The sequence below is a fragment of the Chlamydotis macqueenii genome, chromosome 15 (assembly GCF_036417535.1).
Source record: "Chlamydotis macqueenii isolate bChlMac1 chromosome 15, bChlMac1.mat, whole genome shotgun sequence".
In the NCBI taxonomy this organism is placed as follows: domain Eukaryota; kingdom Metazoa; phylum Chordata; class Aves; order Otidiformes; family Otididae; genus Chlamydotis; species Chlamydotis macqueenii.
This window is the reverse complement of record NC_141570.1, coordinates 478,895-500,862: the sequence shown is the minus strand read 5'-3', so window position 1 is coordinate 500,862 and position 21,968 is coordinate 478,895. Positions and strand designations below refer to the sequence as shown.

At 57.4% G+C, this 21,968-nt stretch overlaps 1 long non-coding RNA gene across 2 annotated transcripts in view; it reads right to left on the bottom strand.

Moving 5' to 3' along the window:
- Positions 1-10,400: 10,400 nt before the first annotated feature.
- Positions 10,401-21,968, bottom strand: part of LOC147598787 (uncharacterized) — a 105,498-nt gene continuing 93,930 nt past the window's right edge. For both annotated transcript variants that reach the window (XR_015260189.1, XR_015260188.1), the window contains exon 6: positions 10,401-11,762. This is a non-coding gene — a long non-coding RNA (uncharacterized LOC147598787). The remainder of the gene's footprint in view (positions 11,763-21,968) is intronic.

Below are 21,968 nucleotides of genomic sequence, written 5' to 3'. Positions count from 1 at the left end.
GCTTTTGGGAGCAAGGCACATCTCGGGACAGTGACAAGCCACCAGAGAAGCACAGCTGTTGTCAGGAGAGCCCCTGCTCCAGCATCCCCCCTTGTGAATCCGGACTGTTTCCTACCACGTGAGAGAAAACCCCCGCCTTTCCTCTGCTGGTACAGCCACGGCCAGAGCGGCTGACAGACACTCGGAACTCCAGCAGTCCCGGGGAGCAGGCAGGAGGCAGTGAGAGCACACATGGGAACCTTCCGTTCAGAAGTCCCTGAGGCTCGACTCCGCTGAATGCGACTGGAAGAGCTGGGTGGCAATAACACTGCTTTCATTCCTCCTCATTCCCACATATGGAACCCCCATGCTCATGCAGTTTAAATCTTAGGCATTCAAGGCATGTTGAGGTATTCAAATATTCCTTCCATGCAAATAAGACTCTACATAATCCATTCTAGCAGTCGTAACTTAAACTGACATCTCCTGAAAACTGGGGGAAACTGCCATGGGCATGACAAACACAGGTAACAATACTCCAACGCAAAGTCAAATGCTCCAGTGTCAGCCCTTGGAAACAGACTGGGCAAGTCCTCCTGGGCAGACGAGATGGCAATTTGGCCGCACAGGTCTAGGGCTCAGAACAGGTCAGAGCGTTGGCCCTTTCGCTTCTCCCCTTAAAAAGGAGTTGCCAGAGGAAAAATAAAATCAACAAGGGATGCCGTCTGAAGTGAAGCTAGAGTCCTCTCAGGGAGGAGCTCTTGAAGGACGCACTGCTCCCAAGGACGAGCCGCTTTCCCTGCAGCCAGGCGAGCGCCCCGTGCACCACGCGGCGCAGGCTGCGCAGGCAGACCGTACCGCTCTCCCCGTCTCCGCACCGCTGTGGCCCGGCACTGCCATCCGCCCTCCCCGCTCCCCGAGCCGCCTCCGTCCCTGCCATGTGCTCCGCAGCACAGAGCGGCTCTGCCGCGGTCCCCAAGTCTGCCCAGCCCCACTCCACCTGCCCATCCAAAGCCTCCTCTGGGCTCAGGCCTGGCCAAGGTGGTCTTTCAGAGAGCCAACTGTCTCTCATCTGCATACACAGTTGCAGGTAATCAGGCCAGCAGGACCTGATGATCGCCCAGCCTGACCTCGTGCCCAGCACAGGCCGTCAGACTGCCCTGGATTAATTCCAGCTTGAACACCCACCACTTTTCAGAAAGAAAACATTCAATCTCCACTGCAACACCTCCAGTCAGGAAGAGATCCTAGGTGCATTGCTCCCGTGCTTAATTGCGCTCTGTTCCCATTGCGCAGCTTCTCTCTAATCTGAGCTTGTCTGTCTCCAGCCGCACCCGATTAGACAGACTTTGTCTGCCAGAAAACAGAGCTGTCTGCTGTCAGTGCTCCATTCCCCCCCGAAGTACTCACAGGCAGAAGTTGCTCCTGCAGCCTGTCTCTGACAGAAAACGAGAGATCTCTCTCCTCAGGCTCGCACCTTACAGCACGGTTTCATTCTCTGCAATCACCTCTCAGTTCTCCCCAGCTCTTCCCTTCCATGCCAGGTCCCGCCTCAGCATCGCTAGCAGAGCTGGGCGCGGTGCTCCAGCCACACCCCAGGAGATAACCGCCAGCTTCTGCCTGTTCTCCACCGCATCCGTGGAAGAGTTGGGTTAGCCCTTCCAGCCCAGTGGGAAGCACCCCTTCCTCTTTCGCAGAGTCACTGGCTCCAGCAAAGCTTTCACCTCCCTCCATCAACATTCTGTAAGGCTTGGCTTCTCACTTACATTGTCATTTTCTTTCACTCATTTACAGTTTTCTTCTAAAATACTTTCTCCCAAATGACACACTTCATAATTATTCTCAACTTTGTGAAATTAGCCCTGTTAAAACACCACGCGTACATCCATAGATGGATTTGGATTTTATGTGTTCATACATAAGGAACAGCTGAGTCGCAACCCCCTGCGTCAAAGCTACCTGGAAGGGTTCCTTCAACGGCCAGTCCCTCGCGGTCCAAACGAGGGCCAACACAGAACTGCAACGCAGCTCCCGAGTCACAAACTGTCACATGCATTTTTTGGAAATGTCAAGGCCATTTCAGTTCTGGTGGCAGAGGTCCTGCAGCACACACCACTCTGAGCAAAATACCACACGCAAACCTGGCCTTTCCCCCCTCTTTCTGTAGGTTCGCATGGAGCTGATCCTCCTGCTCTGTCACACATTCCCTCTTTCACAGCAAACGCCCACCACCACCCCACCTGATGCTCTGCACACCAGGACATCCATCGCCAGGTATCCAGGATCACTTGCTGCTGAGCCACTTACGACAGAGACCGACCTCCACCACCTTTGCCCTCCAGTCCTTCCCAGAGGCCTAACCTGACCCTTTCCTGGTGATCCCTTTCCCAGTGTTAACTTCCCAGTTAACCTTCATAGCAGGTCTCAGTAACAACAAATACTTCAAACTGGCTCTCATAAATGAGCAAGTCTTTATCTTCTTGCATATTACCCAGGCTCCCAGCACTGCTGCATACCAATTAAATAACTTCGTTAATGTATCTTTCCTGATTCCTTACTGCACAGACAGGAATGCCTCAAGATCTTATCGCCCCTCCTCACAGCCAGGGATTTACAAGCACAGGCAGTGGATCAGATAAGGATATTCCAACTGGTGCATGAAATCACACCAAAGCCCTCCCCAGTCCCCCCACAACAGGCTACGGCAGCAAGATCTTTTGGGGAACCAAAGCCCCCTTCTAATCAAATTATCATGCCAGAGACTGTCTCTACCATCATTGTACCCAACCTCCTCACGCATAAAATGCAAATGATCAAATGTTTCTCATCTCCAATGCCTGCGTGACTCACATCCAAGGAGCAGTGGTCCATCGCTGCTGCTGGATCCTTCCCATCTCCTCCCAGTTCCCACAGGAGCACTCACTCACTCACTCACTCACTCACTCACTCACTCACTCACTCACTCACTCACTCACTCACTCACTCACTCACTCACTCACTCACTCACTCACTCACTCACTCACTCACTCACTCACTCACTCACTCACTCACTCACTCACTCACTCACTCACTCACTCACTCACTCTCCTCCACCTGCCCCGGCTGATCACCAGCCCCAGCCCCACCCCTCCTGCCCTCCCTTTTATCTCTTGCTGTGGAAGGACAAAGCAAACCCACGCACAACCCCCACAGACCCACTGGCTGCGGCCCCGGGGGAGGCCGGCAGCAGCTGCCCCCAGTAAGGGGCCGATTGGCACTGGCCAGGTGTAGCAGAGCCTGCTGATGGGTGGGGGACAGAGCACGTCTCCCCTTTCGCCTCTGCTTTTGGTGCAGCTCCCCTTTGGCACGGTGCCTCCTGCGGCTGCTCGAGCCCTGCATGTCCAGACAGCCCAAAGAATTTTTCTGGCTGATCTGCTCTGCGTTCCCCGGGGAACGCTGTCCCTTGCTTGGGATGGTGGGTAGCCCCAGAGAGAACCACTGAGGAAGAAAGACAGGCAGAAATACGATTTATTTTTTTTCATCCCTGACTAAGGCACCAATGCTGCCGTGTGACGTGGGGAAATTAACTCTGAATCTGCCTAGTGAAAGCTCTTTGTTTGCAGGTGACACCTACCCAGAGGTCAGCCTACATGGCCAGCTTTCGGTTTTGGTGTCTGGAAAAGAAAATGCACAAAATACTCATGCTTTTCTCTGGCACCTAGCAACAGAGCGCAGTGCCGTGAACAAAACCAGCCTGCAGCTCTGCAGGAAGTACAGGAGGAAGACAAGCCCTTGGGCTAATTTACAAGGAATGAAAACACTTTCCACACAATGTCCTGACACTGTGGCAGCCATTTTCTCTACACAAAACAAATCCAGTATTTGTTGCTCTTTCAGCCAGGCTTTTCCTGCCCTAGAAACTGTTTGAAGTGCTCTTAAGCATCCCCTGTGCTGCTAAATTGCTTGTGGCTGCTGAAGCGTCCCCTCCACAGGGACATTTCCATGGAGGTCCCTGCTGGGCCCCCACCAGGCGGGCAGGGGGCTGGCCAGGCCACGGGCGAGGTGCCAGCCTCACGGGGCCATGCAGCACGCGCTTGCTGCGCTCAACAGCCGCTCCTGGCCACTGCAAGGCCCAGCCGGGTGATGCCCTGAGACCCCACTTCAGCATCCCGGGCAGAGCCACGGCCACGGGCGCTGCTGGCTCGGTGATGAGGTGGGCACAGGGCACTGCTGGGGGGCTCCTGCCAGCCGCGTGTCCCTCCCCAGCGGGGTCTCGCAGGATGGGTCCTGGCTGGGTATGCAGCTCCAGGGAGCTCCAGGCTCCCCGCCCCAGCCCAGCTGTCGGACCTCCGCTCTCCCCTTCGGCCAGGGCCCCGCAGGGACCGAGCAGAGTGCGAGGCCACATCTGCAGGAGGCAGCTGCCTTGCAAAGCCAAGAGAGGCAGGAGCATCTCTTCCGAATCAGTGCCGGTGACCCATTAGGAGAGGATCAGAAAAGCCCTTTCCTCACGCACCACCTAGCAGCAGTCGCGTCTCTGCGCTGGGCTCAGAGCTGCAGCACAGCACTCCCCCCATCCAGCCTCAGCCGCAGCCTCCAGCACCCCCTCCCCGCCCAGGGCACTGGCAGCTCTCGGCACATCCCTCGGGAGCCGGGCACTCCCTGTGCCCCAGCGCTTCCCGGACAAGGGATTGTCGGCGGCTGCAGGGCCCCGGCTCAGCAAGCTGACATCATGCGCCCAGTGTTGCCAAACAAGGATGAGCTGTTGCTAGAACAATCAATTTTTAAGCCTCTCCCTGCCGTTACCCTCAGCCCTGCAGTAACTATAGCAACAGCGCTTCGGGTCCCCCTCTGCCATGGCACCACAGCCGTGCCCGGGCTGGGGGCTCCGGGCTGGGGGCTCCGGAGCTCTGCCCTGGGACGCACTGCAGGTTACCCGGGAGCTGCCACCTTCCCTGCCCCGCGGCACCGTCCTGGGCTGCCAGCTGGCACCTCCGGGCCCTGGCCCAGGGCCTCCTTGGACACCAGGCAGCTCCGGCCTCTCTGACTGTAGAGGGAGCGTTCCCACGCTGCCGCCAGCTGCCCCGGCACCCTGGGAACGGGCGATCCCCTGGGAGAGGCCATACTGCCCACCCTCACGGCTTCCACCCTGCCCTGAACAAGGGGGTCCGCCATGGTCCTGCAAAGCAGATTTCCTCTGGCACACGAGGCTTTTGGGCAGTAACTCGAACAGTCGTGGCACCCTGGAGCAGCGCTGGCAGGCCGGTGCTGAGCGAGTGCCGCGTCCATCCTGTGCCTCTGGCACAGCTGCTCACAGAGACACCCTGCGCAGCAGAAGGTAAGAGCGAAGGGTAAACCACACTCATCGTGTTTGCTGGGCTGATTTAGAGGGTCAAGCAGTGGACACCAGGATCAGAAGCCCAAGAAGAAGGAACAGTGATGCGTGTTGCCAGTGCCGGACACGCTGGTCACTGCCAACTGACCTCTGGGCTCCCCTCCAACGCACACGGTGCTGTGGCGGCTGGCGCCCGGGCAGCAGACCTCTCTTCCCAGAGCGAGTGCAGAGACACAACTCCCAGGGTGCACCCTTCATTAAAAGCCCGGTTCGGACGGTGATCCCATCCTCAGCGCGCTGCCCGCACCCAGCATGGCCCAGAGCCATCCACCTGGCAGCACCGCGCTTCCCTGGCGGCGTGCAAGGGTCCTGCTGCAGGAACCCCCCGCCCCGGCGTGGGCAGCTTCTGAGGGGATGTTTAGCTTGTGTCTCTCCCTACCCCAGTTCTGCTCAGTAAAACGCAAATAGAGTGTTATCGTTAAGTTCATTCCTCCTGCAATGCAAATGACGTGTGTTCCCTCTGTACCTGCCGGCCTCCCGGATTTAGGGGGTGGAGAACGCGGAGGGAGGTGAGTTGGCTGAATTGCAACCTTAATTGGACTCCTCCCCAGACAACATACACTGTGAATTTTTCAAAATCACATAAATCATATAATATCAATTATTCAATTATTTTGCTAATCTCAAGGCTTCCAGAAGACAAAAGCTATACGTGAAGCATCAATTACTGACAGCCCGGCGTCAGAGGATTAACGCCCCAGAACATGTCCCTTCTGCACACACCTGGAGCACGCCGTGCTCCCCTGGGAGGCACTACCTCCACCCGTCAAAGTGCTCTTGCAGAGGCTTCAGCACACCAAATTCCGTCACTGCATCTTATAAATCCTGTACTACCAGATGCATTTATCCTGTAAACAACTTTGTGGTGCAATTCCTATAACTGAGGTACAGAAGAGATTAACACAGACAGCACATTTGACAGTTACGTATGCAGACAATCTCTGGAGCGCCCCAGGGGATCAGCCTCTGCACACGCACCCCATCCCATATCACGAAGGGCCACACCTTCCGCACGCAGTGGAAGCTGAAGGGGGCAGCCCCTATCACACATCAGGGTGGCCCTGCCAGCCTCTTGCTTCCCTTCCCCCAGCCCAAAACCAGATAATTGCATCCTCCATCACAGCAGAGCGGGCGTCAGACTTTGATCTTCGCCCGTAAACGGGTTTTCCCCGCACGGCCTTTCCCACACGCTGCTGGGCATCCTGCTCGCAAAAGGCCGTTCCCCGGCAGGCGCGTCCCCACTCGGGGGTGCTCTCCTGGCCCCCACTGTGGTCGGAGGGTCTGCCCCGTCCCGGCCTGGGGTGCACAGCGCAGAGGGGCTGCAGCAGCTGCTCATCCCTCGCCGCTCTGAAAGCATTGGATGCGGCTGCCGCAGGCTGCAAGAGCCGGGAGCCCGCCAGCGCCGTGCAGAGGGTCTGCATGCCTCCCCAGGCAGGAGGTGCAGAGTTAATTAAAATGCACTGAGCACGTGTAAAGTTTCATTAGGAGACACAAAGGTAGGCTGGTTCCTGTCTCTGACAGACACATCTGCGTAATCCAGCCCAGGCTCCTGCAGCTGCGCTGCGCTGGGCATGCCGCGGCCACCGATATTGTTTTCATCTATTTTATTGAAAAAACACCATCCCAGGTTTAAGCTGCATAACAAGCCCTGCTGCGCAGTAATGTCTTTGCTTGCTTTCTGCAGACAAATCTAACTGGAAACCCCCAGGTAGTAAGTGACCATCCTGCAGACAGGCATGCCCATCTTTTGCCACCGCCTTTTCTGCAAAACTGGGAAAGCTCAGGAACAGGCGACACGGCTGCGGCAGGGAATTCCAGCTGCATGGCAGGCTGCAGTTACACCCCGTGCTCCCAGCCATGCCCCCAATGAGATGGAGCCAAGAAAATACGTCAGCAGCAGCAGGCTGAACCTGCAGACACGAGCTGGCGTGCGGCTGTGGGCCGCCTGGGACCCCAGTCAGCGGAGCCAGGGGAGCCCGTCCCCCTGCCCCAGGGCAGGCTGCAGGGGTATTTTCCATCAGGAGGCAAAGGCCAGGTGGGAGGATCAAGGGGGTCTGGCACGAGCAAGGAGCAACTCAAGCTCTGGAAGCGTGAGCGGTGCGGAGGCTGGGGCAACGCACAGCCCTGAACGCTGCTGGTGCCCTTAGGGCCAGGCAGGGAGGAGAGGACCAGCAGGCGGTAGGGCTGTGATCCCACTCTGGCAGGACAGAAGATGGCATAAAGGGGGAAAGAGAGGGTGCTGCCTCATTAATCATGATAAAGAACAGGCTTAAAGAGAGCCCGGCTTTCAGCATAATAATAAATGAGCTCTTTAATTTTAGACTGTAACATCCAAACTACCCCATTAGGCAAAGAGCAGCTCAAAGCCTCTTTCCGTGTGATGTCAGGGAGATGCATGAGTTGCTCTGGAGTGCAGAGCACAAGGGGCGTCTCCTGCTGTGCCAGAGGTGTGCTGGGCCACAGTCTCAGCGTGTCGGAGATGAAAAGCTGTCTTTACCAGGTCAGCCATTCTGCTGGCCTGGAGGAAGCAAGGAAGTCCCATGCCTTCCCGCACCAAGCTACCAGACTGCTCCGACCTTCTGGAGGGGCTCTGAGAGCCCGCGCTCTGGGGGAGTGCTGGGCTGCAGGGATGAAGATGGGAGTGCTGGAGCAAGGAGGCACCCATGACCTCTGCCTCTGGTCCCACACAGAGCTCGGTGGCATCTGCACCGTGCTGAAGGGAGGATGCTAGCCCCACGCCTGAGGGCAGTCCGGAAGGCACGCGTACGGCTCAGGGGACCGAGCATCCACACGCACAGCCTGCACGTAGGCAGGTGGCATGGCTGAGCCCAGCAAACCACTGAAACCTCGTGGTGGCAGGGATTGCAGCAGACTGGAGAGCGCCCAGGACCAGCGCTGCCACCGCGGCTCGTTTCCCCAGGAAAGCATTTGCAGAAGTATTTCTGGCTCCTTGGTTGAAATCCAGCCCAGCCTGCCCTGTTCTGGAGCGTGAATATACTGTATGTGTGAACTGGAGATGTGTCCCACATATTTTCCTCAAAATCTGTATGTCTTTTAAAAAAAAAAAATGCCAGTCATAAATGTCACATGTTGGAGCCTAGAGCTCATTATTGTGAGCAGAGAAATGTATGCCATGCAATAAATTCTTTTGTGGGAAATAACCCTGGTGACTGGAGGAATTTATGAATTTATTACCCTTTGTAGGAGCCTTTCCTCCTATGACTTAAGCAGAGATCTATCATCCTGCAGGAGACCTTGCTGGTTCTTTGTTTGGAAACCTTTACATGGCTTTATGTCGCATTCCCTGCCCTCATCTCCCAAGGATTCATTTGACATGAATCACTCATTATAAACAAGGCGTTTTGAAACCCGGCATCACCACGTCAGCACCGCCGGGGCCAGCTGTGCGCCACCGCTCCCGCACAGACCCCATGCCGTGGCCGTGGCTGCGGCCGTGGCGTGGGCGACTCGGCTGCCCGCCCAGGCTCTTCCCCTGGCGCTCACAACCACTGTGCTTGGAACAGCAGAGAGGTGGCAAGAGCTCCAGGCAGGGCAGAGACCACGCAGCCCCACCGCTCCAGAGGGTGCGACCCAGACAGCACAGAATGGATCCCCACCATTCCGGAGGGAGCGACCCAGGCAGCACAGAAAGGATCCCCACCATTCTGGAGGGAGCGACCCAGGCAGCACAGAATGGATCCCCACCATTACGGAGGGAGCGACCCGGGCAGCACAGAATGGATTCCCAGGTAAGCATGGCCCTGCGCATCCAGGCCCTGCCATGCAGGACTTGTGCACAATGCTCCCAGAGACTCACTTAGGACAAAGCCCAAAAGCAGAGAAAATCTCGCTTCTTGCTGCAAGGAATCTTTGTCGGTGGTGATGGCCATACGAAAGGGCTACACAACGCCTGTCTTGTTGCGCTGCGAGCTGAGAACAGGTAGACCTGTCATGCTGCACCATCCATCGCCCTCGAGCAGCCTGAGGAGAGGAGCTCAGCTGCAGCCCCAGTGGTTCCTCAGGCCCTCATCAGCTCCAGAGAGGAAGCCCTGGAATAATGCAAGCAGCATCATTTCTGTTCCCTTCCCCTAAAACCTCCCTGGCCTGTACCCTGTCTCCCTGTGCCCTCCTCCTCCACTGCACGCCGCCTTCCAGACCTGCTCGCCGGAGGAGAGCGGACACTCAGCTCTGCCAGCGCTGCACGACAGCGGGGGCTGTCCAGAGCCCTGGGCAGAGACTCCCTGGCCCGAGGAGCACAACGCAGATGCCAGAGCCTGGAACTGGACCCCCGTGTGCTGCAAGGCACCTGCCTCTGGCAGAGGCCGTGCCCAGCGCCATGGTCTCGCCTGGGCATGGAGGGGTCCGGAGCTGCTGCGGTCGCACTGCAGAGCTGGGTCCCCGCAGCTCCTCCGGATGCCCGGGAACCCGGCTGTGCAGCTGGGACTGGGCTGAGGCTGCCTCCCTGTGCCCAGCGAGGCGGCACCGTCCCAGAAAGATGTCCCAGAGATTGCATCATTTTGATCTTCTGGGACATCACTTGCTTTCCGCTCATGGCTCACCTCCCAAGTGGGAACTGAAGCCACCGATGCTGGCCCCGTGCCCCAACCCAGGGCAGGTGTTGGGCAGTCACGGCATGAGCTAACGAAGCTTTGCCCCAGCGCCAGGCCTCGGTAGTGCCACAGCCTCCTTTCCCTCCCAGTCAGAGGCTGCAGCATCACAGGGCACGATGGAGCTGCCTTCCCGCCCAGGCTCAAGAGAGTGCACTGGAACCCACGGCGCTGGGGCTGCGCAGCTTGCGTGCCTCCTCCGAGGAGCTGCCCCACAGGGGTCCGCAGCCCCCTTCTCCCGCCCAAGGTATTCTGCCAGCTTCATGGCAAACGGGCGAGTGTGCCGCAGCAGTGGCGAGATGGGGCTGGAAGCCATGGAACATCAGAGGAGTAAATTGCACCGGTTCAGCTCCAGATTGTGCACTGGAGAGGTAACACTCCCAGCAGGACCCCGCCCCAGCGCACCGGTACGGGTGCGTGGTCGCGTAATGACAGAGCCCCTGTAAAATGATGCCTTGTTATTTCATTGTCAATTTTATTTTAATATACATTTGAAACACTCAGAATACAAACCTTTTCTGCAAGATTACAAAACGCTCGAGCACTTCTGCAATTTGGATGGCAGGGGATCAATTATTTGGGCATGGTTTTGCATATAATGGCCTGCAACAGATTGTAAAGTTTCTCAGTTAGCGAAGCAATTATGAACACTGAATACAAACGAATGGCTGGGAGCGGTGGAACGGGGCCATCTGGGCTGGAGACACGCTCCTGGCGACACGGGGACAGAGCGCAGCAAGGGGACTCCTTGGGGTAAGTGTGTGTTCTTCACGGAACCCGCTGCAGCAGGAAAGATGTGGTGTAGGGAACAGTGCCCAAACCCCCAAATAAACATAAACATACCTACAAATACAATGTAAAACCCAGAAAGAGAGAGGTGTTGGGAATTGTTTTGCCAAGAAAGTTCAGACTCCGCTTCCACGTGATTACTGTTTATTCCAGAAGACCAGATCACTTCATTCATTTAATGATTCAAAACAGATTATTTTCAGAAATCCTTGCAAGCTTTCACAAACAGACTCCCATCCAGCCAAAAGCCAGCTGGCAAAGTTCCTGGGTGTGAGGAAAGATTCATTTGTCACTTCTCAACAATGAATATTCGGGTTTATTTTGTTGAAAAGGGGACGAAGTCAGGGTTTTGACCATCTGACGTGGCAATCGCTGCCCTAAACCAGCAGAACCACAGCGATTGCCACGAAGGGCTCCAGAAATCGCCTCCTGTACAGCGCGGTCCCAGCACAGGGCTGCCTCCCACACCTCCAGCTCTCAGCTGGTGGCTCCCGGCCTGCTCCCCGCCATCGTGCCCAGGGCATCGTGCCACTCACGCCCCTCCAGCGCCCTGCAGACCCGCCGGCCTCGCGCTTCTCTGCAGCGCTTTGCTGCTATCACGCCTGTGCCCAAGCCTGCGCAGCCGGAAGCGGCCACGCGCGAGAGCCCCTCGCGAGCCGGAGCGGCCACCCTGGACTGCGCGTGCCGGCTGAGCAGCCCTGCCCCGCACGCAGCCACGCGACACGGAGCTACGGGCTTTATTTCTTGTGGTTTTTCAATCCATTCATAAAAAATGCATCTGGGATGAAGGACTTTACACAGCAAACAGAACCAAGATTTAGGGCTACAAATGTCAGATTTCACAACGCTCCATCTGTAAAACTGCTCGGGAGAAAGTCACATCAGTAGCTTGGACTTGAGGATGGGACTGCAGATTTCCTCAAAGTAAATGGAAATGACATCAGGAGTTATTTTTCTCGTACTTTTAAAAATCAGCTGAGCAGGAACATCGAAGTAATCCATGAGCCTGGTCATTCCTGTAACACAGGGGTATAAATCAAAAACAAAACCCTGGTCGGGTCAGATAGAAAATCATCTCCCAGAGACATCCAACCGAGCTCAGCAAAGGCAGAGAAAGGCTGACACAACATCTTTAAACATTTTTAATTACCCTGTCAAACTGACAATTATAGAGCTAATTATTAGGAAGACAATACCAGATATACTGAATAGCACATCAACAGTGTTTTTATGTAATTATGCAATTTAATGAATTGAAGGCTACAGTAATGGACTATATCTGGTTAATTAGGGACTCCCTTTCTGCTAATAATGCCATTTATTTTCAGTTCACTATATTTGTTTTTTTTCTGCAAAACCAGGCATATTTCCACAGATGAAGACGGAGTCTGCGCAGCAGCTCATACGCCCCTTCCTTATTTACGGTAGGCAGATGTCCTCGTGGGGCGGACAGTGAACCCCAGCTGGCTTCTCTTTCATTTCCAGCTTTGCCGTGTTCCCTAGGGGTTAGCTACATCCGGGGCTGTTGGCACCCACCCTGCCCGAAGTGGCGCAGCGCCCCGGGAACAGCACCCTCCTCCCCGAGAGCCCTGGCCCGAGCCCCCGCCGCAAACCCAGCCCCAGCCAAGGTGCGGGCGGACAGAGCCCTCCCGGGCCCGGAGGTCCCCCGCGGCACGTGGCTGGGTCGAGGCCGCTCGTAGCAGGAGCTCTCGCAGGACACGTGGGGGTCCGGCGGGCAGATTCCCAGCCCAGCAGCACCCACCCCGGCAGCAGCACCCACGCCTCGGCCAGCCCCCGGCCCCGCTCTGGGAGCCACTGGGAAACGTGCACAGCTGCGGGGGGCTGGCCGGCGAGGCTGCTCCACTGGCATGAGCCACAGGAAGGAAAATAAATAATTTAAACATTTTCCCTTGCAGATAAAATTTTGGAGGGTTTGAAGCTTCCTAATTCCTCATTTTTGAATGAAAATTGTCTGATAAATTATTGATTGTATTTTAAATGTGCCCACAGAAAGCACTTTAATTCTTCTTTTCTCTTTTTTGGAAATAATTAACCTGTTTAAACTTTTTAATCACTTGAAGATATTTCCTGCTAATTGTCAGCAGGAGGGGAGGGGTTGTGCCTGCCACACAGTCCACCAGCTTCAGGAGACCGGAAAGGGCAGGATCGGCTGTGGGAAACCTCGCGGCCACCTTCTGTCGCGGGGCCAGAGCCCCACATCCCCGCTTCCCGCAGCATTCCCGGGGTGGGAGCTGCCACGCCAGCCTGTCCCTGAGAAGAAGAGGCTCTGAAGACCAGGACGGGTCCCCTTGTTTGTGCGTGTCACCCTGTTCCCACACCGCCTCCCTCCTTGCACAGCTCCTGATTGCCGAGGCTGTTCTGCCTCAGCTCGCACCCGTTTTCCTCCCCGCCCGCAGGGCTGTCCGGCTGCAGAAGGGACCCCGAGCCCCACGGCTGCAGAGATGCCAGCGGGAAATGAGTCTCTTCCGCGCGGAAGCAGCCCTCGGCCGTATTGTGCTGGCTCGGCCCTGCTGCAGCCATCCCCCGTGCACAGCGGTTCGCAGCCAGCGCGGAACCGGGGTGCTTCCCTGTCACCTGCTCCTCCACAGCCGGCGGGGGGACGCCAAGCAGCCCCAGACAGGCTGTTAGCAGCACAGATGAGAAGCACTGGGAACATCATTCCTGCCATAAACGCGAGCTGGGATGTGCAGCCTGCGGTCGGTGACAACCCCTGGTAGCCTGCTCCAGTGGGGAGCACAATGCAGCAGTAAAGGAAAGCACAAGAGGAAAATACTGCTAGAAACCTGTCATGTTTAAGAAGGAAAAAGGAAACCCACGCTATCTTAGTGTCCCTGTCCTTAATCACAACAGCAACAGCAATGGCAGGGCAGGAGCCCACCCGAGTCCTAGCCCAGCTCCAGCCACCAGCGGCTGCCTGGCTGCCCCACGGGGAAGGGGTTTGTGCAGACAGATGTCCCAGGCTGGGAGGGGGCCAGGGCACGGTGTGTCCCATCAGTCGCTCTTCGTTACCTGGCCACTGGTGCTCAGACACTCAGCACCAGCACCAGCCAGTTGCACCAGCACATCACAGCTTCAACCACCAGCAGAAAACAACGCGTAGGATTCACAAGCAGCTCCACAGAGAGCCACTTTGGGGGACAGGACGTACTCCTGAACACACATCCCAGCAGGATGGACCACTGCCCGGGGCTGCCGCACGGAGAGGACACTGCGCAGAGCGAGGCAGCCTGCGAAGGCACTAACTGTCCTTGCGGGCTTGTTGCAGAACGTGGAATCCAGCTGGGAGCAGCGCTGAGGATGGACGTGCTGTAAAAAATGTGGGCCAGGAAAAGCAAGCAGTGGTGGAGACCAGGACCAGGAAAAAGTGGGACCTGGAGAAGGTATTCCTTAAGGACAAGGTAAGGTAAATAAGATGCTAAGAAAGAGAAAGATAAGTCTGGGACAGCAGCTCTTGGTGGATAGAAAACAGCTTTAAAATTGCACTTGCCCCGTTACTTTTGCAGAAAACGTTGCCGAGCCGCATCTGCTGCCTGTTGTCTCCCGTGGCTGACATGTCTCCTCCTCCTCCACGACCAGGGAGCGGCTGGGGCTGAGCCGGCTCCTCCTGGCCGTGCGCAGGGGAGACACTGATCTCAGCTGAGGGGCCCCGGATGGGCTGAATTTGGGCAGTGTGATTGCCCACCTTGCCTAAGTGCACAACAGAAAGGAAATCCTTTAAGGAGCTGGGTAAAGCCGCTAGCAAAGGGCGTGCTGGGCTCACAGGCACAAAACCGCAGTGCTGCTCGCTGCAAGGGCACAGCAGCCCAGCAGACGTGGGTGGCGAAGCTCCCGCTGTCTCTCTGAGCCAGACAGAGCCCCTGTCACCACAGGCTGTTGCAGGCGATGCTTTATGTGCTGCCCAGCTCCGAGGGGAGAGCGCAGCTCCCGGCTTTTCGCCCCTCCGTGCGGCAGAGGTGCCCTGCGTGGGCAGGGGCTGCCACCCCGAGCCTGCCCACACACCTGCCCTCCACAACACCCCTGCCCTCTGGCTTTGGTCCCAGCAGCTCATTTAGCTCTTGTTACGGAACGGGTTGGCAGGTCCCAAAACAGATAAAAAAGCAGTGTTTCACCGTAACATTCCTCTACCTGCTGGCACAGCAGCCAGGGTGCCCCACAAAGGCCAAGAGCTGAACTTGCAAACCTTGTCCCCTTTGTCCCTGCCAGCAGCTGCTCAGCGCCGTTAATGCTGACAAGAGTTGGCCATTCCGTGGTTTGGATTTGGTTTGGGGGGATCTTTCAAAGCTTCACTCTTTCTAGGATAAAATAAGCCTCAAACTGTGTTATGTGCCCACCAAAATCAGCACGGCCCACGAGAGAGAGCTGGGAAAGCTGCTACAGGGACCTGGGCTGGGCACCAGCTCCTGTTCGCAGCCAGCCCAGGTTCCTCACTGTGCTGCTTCGCTGCTGGCTCAGGCAGCTGGAGCTTTGGTCGAGCGCTTCCAGGACACACCTACCTCACCCCGAGCTGCCTTTTGGCTCCTGGTTTCACCACAGGTTGCACCTTCAGAGAGCCAGACGGCTGTGCGAGCTGGGACTGCCAGCAGTATCCCGCTTCCCGATCATCAGCCCCGCATCAGAAACGAGGGAACTACGGAGACTTGGCCAAACAAAGCTTCTCTGAGCTGCCCCATCCCAGCTGTGTGTCAGAACCCTTGGTAAGTTTCGGTAGAATCAAAGTATTTTATCTTTGAAGACACACCAGCATGAAGACAGACCGTGAGGAGGGTCAGGGTACCCGCACCACTGCCGTGCTCCGATGTCTCCATGGTGATGGGGTCCAGGAGGAAAAGTGGCACCCAGCTGCCTGTCGGAGGACCACAGACAGCAACCGCAGCTTCGAGCTTCCCGGGAAGAGCCTCTGCTGCGCAATGGAAGCAGCACTGGGATAAGCAACGCCACGCGCCCCGTTAAGAGCAGGGACACACGGGGCAGGGAGAGCAGACTCATCCCCGCAGCGCTGGGAGCTCACGGCGAGGGCAGGCGGGGAAGGGAACGGTCGCGCTCTGTGGGAGCACAGCAGCAGGAGCGGCTGTCTGAAGTGACATCCACGTTGCTGCTCCTGCCTGTTAAACAGCCCAGACACAGCTCTCCTGCCCTCGCTCCCCCCGCGCTGCCTTGAGACAGCAGAACATTTTGCTCCTGCGGTACGAGTCAAACACATTAACTCCAGCCCTCCAGGGAGCCTCTGAGCACGGTACCTGCCTCTGCCGCTTCCCCAGGGGTCAGCAGCTGACCCGACACCTTTCTGTCTGTCAAGGCGGCAGAATTCACAGCCTTTCCTTGGGTTTATAAATGCTCCGGAGCCCCTGAGCCCGGGCACAGGACATCCATGCTCTCTATCAGCAGCATCATCACAGGACGGACCGCAGCCGGGATGACAGGGCCGCTGAGGGCATCTCTGCCGTGCAGACCCGCAGCCCACATCCCAACGGACAAGGAGAGCCGTGCTGCCCGGCCCCGCACTGGGCCGGCTCTGCAGACTCCCTGCTTTGACGAAGCAACACAGAGCCCTGCACCTGAAAAGCCAAATGCAGCCACCAGCACAAATCCAAACCTCCGCGCTCTCGCGCCCAGAGAGATCGGTCACCGGCAGCACAGCCCTCTAGCGCAGGACGCTCGCCCTTCACAGGAACAAGGCCGCACCCGGGGACCGGCAAGGGCTGAGCAGCGAGAGGAGGACACCAGGGCTGCAGCCAGACTTTGCCAAGTATTGAACAGAGGAATGATTCAGAACCAGCACTTCTTCTGAGGAGCAGCAGCATTTCATTTTCATTGGGGAATGCTCAGCTAGCTGATTTTATGACAGTATGTCTTTTTTATATATATATAAAATTTGTGAGTGAATTTAGTGCTTATGGAACCAAAGGAGTAATAGCACAGCCAGGGATAAGGTGGAAAGATAAGCCAGGGTCCGGTGGCCACGGGGTAGCTCAGCACCATCTACGATATCACCCGTACCACATTCAGGAAAGCAGCTGCCCTGCTCTTCCAGCTCTCCTCACTCCCAGGGGGTCCAGTACTGGGGAGCCCTGGGGAGCATCACCCCTTCCCACAGCATCGCTCCCTGCTTCCAACTCTGTCCTCAGCCTCCACTGTCTTTGTATGCATCAACGCCAAGCTGTCTGCAAAACTGCCCAGGCTTTTGTAACGGCTCACTGACTGTACAACCAGTAACGAGCATGGTAACACAACGTGTGCGTCCCTCTGCAACACGAACATGCGCTGCCTCAGCCCTGGGCCCCCACCCCTCTTCCTTTACTCAGCTTCTTTCCTGCATTCTTCCACTGCCTTATCAGCACTCAGTCTTCATCTCTCTCATCTCCCTTTCATGCGATGACATAGGTAGATTTTTTTTTTCCAGTCATTTACACATTTTTCTACTTGCAGTCTGAGATTTTCTGGCTGATAACTAAAGAATCATCAGGAGGGACATCCCCATCACTTTGCTCAATTGCCTGCCTCTTGCATCTGCCGGGCCTTTGCACATCCAGGGTGCACTCAAGGAACCCGCTGCACTTTCCCTTCTGGTTCTCCCTGCTGCAGACCCTCCTGGGCAGCTGCTTCCCCCGCCCCTCCTGCTCTGGCAGGTTTTTGGCAGCAGGTCAGACTGGATAAGCAGAGCCGTCCCCTCTGGTCTGGAACCCGTGAAATGCCAGATTTTGCATCTGAGCTCGGTTTCCATCTAGTGATCAATTACCTGTCCGCCAGCGGCGCAGCCTGCCTGGGTCTGCAGAGCCCAGGGGGAGGGCAAGGGGCCAGCATGTGGGCTGCGAGAGGGACAGTCATGGCACAGCGCGGCAGAAACTGCTCAGGCACAAGGACAGCACCAGTCCACAGCAAACACCCATTTTCCTTCTGGTGCCACCAGCCCATCGTCCCTGGAGCACAGCCCTCCAAGGCCAGAAAGACTGGTGTGCTGGGGGGCACTCACGAAAGGACCAGGGGGATCCCGCTGTCAAGGAGCTGGCAAAGCAAAAGCGGGTCCCCCTGCTCGTTCTGTGTGCTTGGGCAGGGAGAGGGGAGGCAGGAGGCAGGGCGGCAGCGTGGGCTTCGGGGAGACGCTGCTGGCACTGGGGAGCTGCCCCCGCGTCCCCAGGGCCAGGGCGAGCCAAGCCCGGCCAGAGCAGGGAGAGCAGTGCTGGCCCAGGCTGGTAGAGCTCGGCCCAGCCCGGCCGCTCTCAGCGCCCGCTCCCCTTGGCCGGCCCTGCTCAGCAGCAGGTGCCACGCAGTCGCTACCCGCGCAGGCGGCCGCCCCGCTGCGCCCGCCCGGCTCAGCCCCACCGCAGGGGCCTGGCTGCCCTGTCCCGCTCCTGCCTGCCGGCCGGGGGACCAGCTCCTTCCCACCCCAGCACAAGGCCAAACCCAGGAGGTTTCTGATGACCGGCGTGGAGGGGCTGCAGGGCAACAGGAGACTTCTGCTGTCTCGCTCCAAATGCTTTTGCAGAGCTCCATCTAGGGGGATGCTGCTGGAGAAGGCTGCGGAGCAGGACAGGTAGCGGTAAGCAAGTAAATGACTCCTTCCCCTGGCCCCAGGCCTCTTGTCGCACACTTAGGGTGCTAATTAAAAAGTGAGGGAACAACCCATAAATTTTACAGTTTATTTTAACTTCAGTGCCAGCTGGTTTTAAAAGAGCTGATGAAGGTAAGTGCATCTGTGCAGATCACTGGTGCATCACAGAGAGCCAGAGTCCTTAATTAAATGTTATTCTAAGAATAAAATTTAGCCCTCGTTGGACAAAACTAAATATTAAAGCATCAATTTCCTGAAGCAGACCAGCTGTAATCAGGGTCTCCTGCTACGGGAAAGCAAAAATAATCCCAGCTACTGACACCAACGTCCCTCAGACAACGGCGGGATGAAGTGCCACGGCTGTGGAAATGCACAGGGCTCTCAAAGGACAGAGCTGCCCCACCGAGACGGCAGCCCCCTCACGAGGTCCCACTCCACGCTCCGCTCGCAGCCTGCACCAGCGGCAGGGAGCCCACGTCCTGCTCCGAAAGCTCTCCCTCTCCCGGCACCATGGCCTGGTCCCCGGTGCAGCACGGGGGGCTCCCAGCAGCTGGTGTTCAGCCGTACCAGGGTGGCACCCGTACGCAGACATGAAGTCGGGTGCACCCGCACTCCGATCTCTCTGCTCTCTGCACCCGAGCCTCTCCCGCAGCCTTTCTGGCAATGGCTGACAGTTGCTCTTCCTTTCTGCTGGCACCGCTCCCTGTAGCTCCCTGCTGCGCTCTCCCCCTTTGCTGGGGTCGCAGATGGCCCCGAGAGCTGACAGGCGAGAGCCGCACAGGCTGCAAAAAGCAAAGCAGGCACCTCCCGGCCCCGCTTCACCCTCGGCTACCAGACGCTGCGCTGGGGAAAGATCCCAGCGTCAGAGCTGCACCAACAGGCAGCAGTTCAGGTACCTGGGGATCCTGCAACAGATCTACCCACATCCTCCACGTATTTTTATTTCCAAGTGAATCACGGTGTCTCATTTTACAGCGTCAGCCCCGGGATGAAAGAACAGTGCTAAACTTCACAAATCCTCTAATATTGTTGTGCCTACCGTTGGAGGCCTTCACGTATGCAGATATTACTTCTCCTTTGCTCAGAGGTCTCTTTCTAATTTAATTCTTCTGCAAAAGTCATAACATCGGCTTCTCCAGAGGAACACAGCTCGTCGCCTGGGAAAGGGCAATCTGTTGGTGCAGCCCATTCTCCGCAATTCCGCCACATTCCCACCTCAGGACAGCAGGACGATGACACCCGCACACCCGCGCCAGGCAGTCGGTGCCTGGTCCAGCCCCAAAGGAAGCCACAGCGAGCACGGGACCTTCTCCCCCTCCGATGGTGCCCACCATCTCCCCAGCCAGAGCCCTGACAAACCCAGCGTCTTCATGGCATCAGCCAAGGGGCTGGCGGCGGGACCTGCCCTTTGCTGGGGCTGTCACATCAAATAGCTGCTAATTGACCAGCACGTCTCCTTTTGCCGAGCTGTTAGCAATGGCACCACGGCAGCCTTCTGACGTTAATTATCTGTGAGTTAGTGGTATCTGAAAGCATAAATAATAGTTTGCCACGATGGCAGGGTGAGCTCCCTGCTCAAGGCACGCTGGGGCAGGCTGATGCGGCCACCGCGCCCTGGGGCTGCCCAGCTCCTCAGCTGTGGGTGCCACCGCTGGGCCCTGCAGCCGGGAAGGTGTCAGGCATCACACAGGAACAGCCAGTTCTCCCATAAAAGCAGAGTTTGGTCAGACTGTCACAGTCTAGGGGTACCCTGCTTCTCAGGCCAGTTTCATAAGTGACAACGGCACGAGAGACAACAGCACGCTGGCATGAGCTGGACGGGCTGTACTCAGCCCTGGTTTGACGTGCCGTCTCACAGTGGCGTGAACACAAAACGCAGCGAGACAGCAGTCTGTGCGAAGCCCACAGGGGATATCCCTCCAGCGGCCATCACCACAGAGAGCAGAGGATCAAACACAGCAAACCTCAGCGCGCGTTCCCTTTCCCGGCAGCTCCAAGAGGTTCCCGTTAACCCAGTCCCCCTCGGTTAGGGGGGCTGGCCGTCCCCGCAGCAGCTGCCTCTGAGATGAGCAGGGCTCAGCAGCTCGCAGGCAAAGGAGCTGCAGCAAAGCAAACAGGCTGCAGGCGCTGCACAGCGCTGAGAGCCGGGAGAGGTTCAGTACACACTTATCTGCATTTCACACGCGCATTTGCATTCAGCAAACATTCATCGGAAAGACTCTGAACCCCGTTGCGTTATTGTAACGCAGCTCCTGCGCAAACCCCTGCGCCTGGCCCTTCTGGCTCCTCTCAAGGGCTCGGACGCTTGGAGTCCAGGCACTCCTGGAAGAGGCTTCCTCCTGCCTGGCTGCGGGGGGATGGAAGGGGCCCTGATCGGTGCTTCCCGAGGCAGAGTCCTGCGGCCTGAGGGAGGCAGACCAAGCCCCCTGCTCTGGAGCAGCCCCTACCAGCCCCTGCGTCCCAAAAGCGGACCGGCTGGAGAGCGGTGTGGGTTCGTGGCCATGAGGAAGCGCGGCTCTCCTTGGCCAGGAGGAGCCAGATTACCTCCCTCCCTCCAGAAGGGACTGACCCGAGACTGTCGTCACACCCTTTTTGAGTAACGTAATTGATACACGATACAAAGGCTGAGATTAAGTGAGGATTAATTAATTGATCTTCACAGGTTAATCCAAAGGCTGGGCCCCAAATTGTCTGTCTGCAGTGATCACTATGGACACCGCGTGAGATCCAGCCAGAGGACTCCAGAAATGTGCTTCATGAAGACTCCTCCTGTCACTCAGAAGCTTGTTTGTGTAACACCAGCTCAGAATCCGCTGACAGTTATGCCAAAGTCGATTTTTTTTATGTAATAAGACAGAGCCGTGCAGTACACAATCATCTAAGTGAGGAGTGCACTGCCTGCCCTGGTGTCACTAGTGTGTCCCCACTGACCCCGGTGTCCCCACCAAAACCTCCCATCCAGGTCCATCAGCACCGTCTCCCCAGCCTCGAGCAGGCCCAGCCACTCGGCACCCGCCAGCGCAGACTGCGCCCGCCAGTGCTGCCAGCCCGGGCTGCCGGTGCCCCTCACTTCTCCCGTCATGTCCCAGCTCCCCGTGCCAAGCCACATGGCAGGCGCTCTGGGAAGTCACATCCAGGAGAAAATGCAAGCAGCCTCCAACCCACACTTCACTCCCGCCAGTGCCAAGCTCACACACGGAAAGGATCTGGCCGCCGTCCATCCCCCTGCTCTTTGCATGCATCTGCTCCGTGCCAGGGAGCCGCGGCTCCCCAGCCTGCCGAGGACAGGCGGCGCTGCCTGCGGCACCCACAACTTCGCTCCCTCCTGCTGGCACCCTTGTGTCTCTGAGCGCTGCCACGGCAGTTGTCACAGGCGGGTTTTCTCCAGCAGCTTTGTCCAGTTCCTGCGGTGGGGGACCAGGCTGTCCCGGCCCATGGGGCTGGCTCTGACTGCGGATGACACACAGGCAGCGAAGAGCAGCCCCCTGCCACACGCTTGTCACCCTGCCCACAGCTCCGTTCCCAGACTGCTTGGGTGGGCTCCTTTCTCTTCCTGGCTTTTCTGCCAGAGAAGAGCATCCCAGTCCGCAGTCTCCTGCCCCAGCTGTGTTGTCCCCCAGCGCTGCAAGCAGGATCAGGGCACCAGCCCCCT